Consider the following 5533-nt stretch of genomic DNA (forward strand, 5'->3'; position numbering starts at 1 on the left):
GAACAAAATTAGGGCGAAGCGATTTGCTACCCATCCGAACCACCATGTTGTTATTGTCCTATCGTTGCCCACATCAATCCTAACTTCCTTTCCGTGAGTACCACTGCCGGTGCAATTGTTACAATCACGCGGATTCCTCCCGTATTGTCATCGCTCTCTTGGTTGTGGTCGTTTTGAATTATCAACGTCCAATACATGCCGAAGGCACCTTCATTTCCATACTGTAGGCTATTATTATAGGTACCTGGGTGTCACGAATACTGTTACTCTAATGTTGGTGCTTGAAGCCGAACGCTACGTTCTTTCACCCCAATGTCCCTCTCTTCATACTTCGTGCCGAGTTCCAAGGTGCTACTCGTTGTGCTGGAAGTTACACATCCCTCACTAAAATCTGTTGTCATTGCTAAAGTCCAGATTGGTTTGTAACAGTTGACTCCCACGAGTAGCTGTCCAGAGTTAAAACTTAGATTGAAGTCAGTTCGCTGGTGTTCGTTGCTGGTAATCGGGGTCGTCCAAACACTGAAGTCGGTAGGATACTACACTCATCCCTTTTGTTCATCATTCCAGCAAGCGATTCGAATTATTCCCAGTGTGTTTCAAGAGTGTTGCAAAAGTGATCGCACTTCGAGATTTAGGGCGTTAGTGTGTTAGGTTCAAACAAATGAAGATAAGTGAGGAAGGTAATAACCATTCATTCGACGCTACCACATCCAACTCAGGGACGTTCGTACAAGCACCTAACATTCTACACAATTTGCTAGGCGTTCTGATGAGTGTTCAGGTAATGTTTGCTAACATCGAGATTCGTAAAAGTTCGATGAGAAGTGAAAAGTTCGTGTTTCAAAAAGTTTGTGTTCATGTAAGAGTCACTCACTGCTATGCCTCCTATAGGCTGTTGTGTGTCACATTATTCAAATAACAGAGCGGAACCCCCTTTTTTTCACTTGTTAAGCCTCGCTGGGACTCGCATTATAGAAGTGAAAAGACGTGTATACAATATGAGGGTAAGAATACTCGGTACATTCCGTACCAGCTTGATAGGCTGCTAAAGCCTCAGCCACGCGGGTGTTGATTAGGTCATTCAACTCAGCCTGAGTCACGGTGATGTTGCCACGTCCGTGTCCTCGTTCACTCATGTTTCTATAGTTGGGAATAAACCGATTTAGAAGTCGAAACGAGATGAGAGTCAAGTATCATACTGATATTCACGTACTACCAAGTTCACACATAGTAGGGCAGAACCCTCCTCACGCTCGATAAGTCTCACTGGGACTTGCATGCACCCCGCGTTATTATTAAGTGTGCACCCATAATAATAAGGCAATTTGCATGCTTATCTCAGTGCTTCTTAGTTCGCGCTCAAAGTTTCCCCCCCGTTCAAACAACACAACAGGTGATATCATAGGTCTATGGCTCGCATGAGTTGATGTGTGGGGTCCCGCTATCAGGTCACTATGGTGCGAATTGTTTCAGTCATATACATTGTGAGTGTGTGACTGTTAAACAAGTAATGTATAAGGTGAGAGAGAATCGAACCTTGCAATCTGGAGCTGAGTGTCATGATCGATTTTCGAAGTTGTTCGGTTATAGTCTGGTTTTATAAAACGTTTTAAAACCTAGTTCACTATAACCAGTGGCTCTGATACCAACTGTAACACCCCCAAAATTTCACCTGCGGAAACCTCGCGAGGCGTGTTACGCATCAGAGTCGAGCCACCAATCACATTGAACCAATGATAAATATTTAAATAAGTCATGACATTATTTTACCAAAATAAGTTGTCAACATAATATTAATTCTCAAAAATTGTGTAGCGGAAGCATGCAATAAGTTGTTTAACAATTGTTTCATAATAACGCTTAAAACCAATGTATCAAATGTGATTTAATCCAAGAGCCTCGATCCATGACCACTCCAACACTCCCAGATAGCAAGCTTACCAATTCCAAGATACCTAACGACCTGCGAGCATGTAACACATGTATCAGACAAAGCTGGCGAGTTCACAGTTTTAGAAAACGTTTGTTACCCGTTGTGTGTAAAATAGTTCAATAACCAATGCAAGTAATATTGTTAATATCTCATTTCCGAACAATGACGGCTCCTGAAATACACGACTGCCCTCCCCACGTACTCCTATCTAGTACTGGGCCAGACTGGGTCATTAGTTCACCTCCGTCCTCTACAGGAGCGGTGTGAGGGTGCCAAACCTAAGTAGCGCTACTAACTAATACCCGATGAGGGACTTACAACAGATGATAGGTGAGAATATTAACCAATATACCCGTTTTTACCCAAAGACTTATTCCCCCATAAAATACCCACTGACTGTCCCCAACCACTGGGACGCATGCTCGAATGTAGTGAACTCACCTTTGATTTGCTCGGATTGTTAATTTATTTTACCGGTTCCCAGTTGGTCAACCAAGTCCTAATACGATTACCATTAAGAATCAGTTTAGCATTCACGTCTAACCACGTATTCGTCACAAGTTGTACTCATGAAATGTATACACATAATATCATGTAACAAGTAATAGCTGTTCATGTAACACATTTAACCATAGCATACATCATAACCACTATGTGTACTAACCACTTGGATCACATATACGCACAAAGTATACTTTCATCACATATAAGATGCATCATTTAAATGTGTTCCCTTACTAGATGCTACACGTATAGGGTTAAGCTTCACATTCCACGTTCAAATACGTCTTATTTCGATCGTACAAATATATGAGTTCATGTACCACTCGTGGCCCGCAGACCCGACGTGCAAGGCTCAGGCCTAACCCGTCCCGATCCACCATCCAAACGTTTACTGAATCAACTCCTAGCCCACACAACCGATATTAAGGTTCGGCCCAAAGTAGTGCTTCTATGGTATGCAATCTAGTACATGTCAACAGTGTGTGTGACCCAAATATTGTATTAATGTTAATGATATGGTCCAACTGAATTTACCCAGCTGTCATATTATATGTTTTCATAAAGTGACCAGTCCATGTGCACTGTGTGTGAACATGTGTATGCCTGGAAAGTATGTGATTTACTAAACAAATAAATATTGCACATGATATTTCACACATGGGCCGCCCTGTTCATATTTCAGTTATCGAGTCTTGTGCAAGCCATGTGACCTCAACTTTATAGAGCCTTTGAAACCGATTAATATACATTTGAAAGCTCACAACTGTTACATCTATTCTGATGACACAGCACACTAATAGAAATAAGTCAACAATTGATTTGTTTATACAAGTAGCCTAGTTTAAAGCATCAAGTCTAAGGTTAATTGATCTAGCCATGTGTGTATGTATCCAATCAGTTAGGTGTGCGGTCCAATCCTCACCACCGACCCAGTTATGTTTGAATTTTATCTATTATTGTTTCTTAGTCTTCATCACTGAATCCCGTATTCAATTTAAATCTGGACATCAACAGCCTCATGTCATCGCATTATCTGTATCACTTAGGCGATTGAAATAATGGATCCTAACAGCAATCGACAAGCATGTTCTCGGCCAACGTTATAACAATCAAAATAAGCATACTCTCGGCTAACCATCAAGAACAGTTTATAAGCATGCTGAATCAATTAACTCAAGTAATTCATAATAAGTCACGACTAATCACAGTCAAACATAACTATAAATCAAGCGTGTTCACTGATGCATGCAATTATGTAATTGAGAACTTAAACACACATGAATTCACTAACCAGAAATCTCGAATGATCAGATGTTAATGCGAAGAGGGGGGGGGGGGTTTCTCCTGCCGACGTGAACAATAGAGGGTGTAGGGTTTGTGTTTGATATATTGTAATGATAGGGCATAGAGGAGTATTACGCTCGTTCAGTTATAAAGCCAATCATGGCAAGTGGGCCGATCCTTATCAACACACATTAAGCATTACAACTATTGGGCCTAATATGGTCGAGAATCATTCAAGCCTTGTTAGTCTCGGTTCATGCTTGTTCGGACATGATGGGCCATCAGTGCAGCCCAATGGTCGACAGCCCAAGAGTATTAACGATATTAAATCTTTTAGTTCAGTTACTCGATGCATAGAATGTTTTGACGATATCTCAAGGTTAAACAACTACACTCAAGAAAACATGTTCATAATACGTCACACATTCCACTATTACATTTCAGGCACGAGCGTTTATTAATTAAATTAACGTAACGAATACGAACAAGGAATAACGAAAAGTAGAATCACGTGACCACAAAATACTGACCTTAAGGATTGGGTTGTCACAACATGCCCAATCACTAACTCACCAAACACTAATTTAAATTGAAATCATTATAAAACAATATACGCAGTACAACGTACAACGAAATGTAAAACGAGACTGTAAAACAGATGACGCATAAAGGAAAGGTCTTGGAATCTCGGGTTGTCACATCATCCCCAACTTGAAAGAAATTTCGTCCCGAAATTTGATAAGAAATCCATAAGTGGCGAAGTGTCAAATCAGGACGACAGTGGATTTCCCCAGGTGCCACATCATCCCAAACTTGAATGGGAATTTCGTCCCGAAATTCACTAGTTGCATTAGATTTAGATTTGCCAGACTTGGACTTGTCATCTGGAAATAAATGTGGGTACTTGAGCTTCATCTGATCCCCGCGTTCCCATGTGAACTCCGGTCCACGTCTTGCGTTCCAACGAACTCTCACGATCGTAATACGGCTGTGCTTACGAACCTTGACTTTGCGGTCCATAATTTCAATTGGTTCTTCAATAAACTGTAACTTATCGTCAATTTTCAGCTCCTGAAATGGTACTTGTAGGATCGTATAGCTGACCCGAACGAGTCGTTCAGAGGAGTTTTGATCAGTTTCAGAGGCAAAAACTAAGAAACTGACTTAGAAACAGCTAGCAATTCACTTTAAACTCACTATTGATTGATATATAACAGATTACACGCAAACGGAAAACCGGCAGCACCTCGGTATCCAAGTTCACAACTTATCCAAATGATTCCGCTCCACACCTATATATACACATCTGATTTCGCTTGAAAGTTACATGTTGCATTTCAAGCGGAATCAGCTAGTTGAGATTTCGCTTGAAAGTGACAACAGCCATTTCAAGCGGAATCAGGTAGTTCAAGCGAAATCAACTTAATAAACCCTAAACTCTTCTATTTTCTCGTACAACGTGCCCTGATCTAACATATCTAGAGTAAGACTCGATACAATACGAAGTCGATAGATGTATGCACTAACAGACTCCCCCTCAGATGTTGACTAGTCGTAAGTGTCGAGCCTTCTCATCTTCAGTCTTTATCAGTCTTTGGGCTTACAAAATCTCTTCTCTTTCAGGATTTTAACCTGGCTCTTGAGCTTTCTAATTCTCTTGATCAGATCTCTTGATTCCTTAAGTTCATCAGTATCATCAGCTTCAGAATCATAACCAGGCTCACACTCAATCCATAGATTCCTCAGGCATCGGAAACCTGGCTCTCTAACACTCAGCTTTGATTCCAAGATTGTGATATGGCTCACATCCAA

The sequence above is a fragment of the Helianthus annuus genome, chromosome 8 (assembly GCF_002127325.2).
Source record: "Helianthus annuus cultivar XRQ/B chromosome 8, HanXRQr2.0-SUNRISE, whole genome shotgun sequence".
NCBI classification, from domain to species: Eukaryota; Viridiplantae; Streptophyta; class Magnoliopsida; order Asterales; family Asteraceae; genus Helianthus; species Helianthus annuus.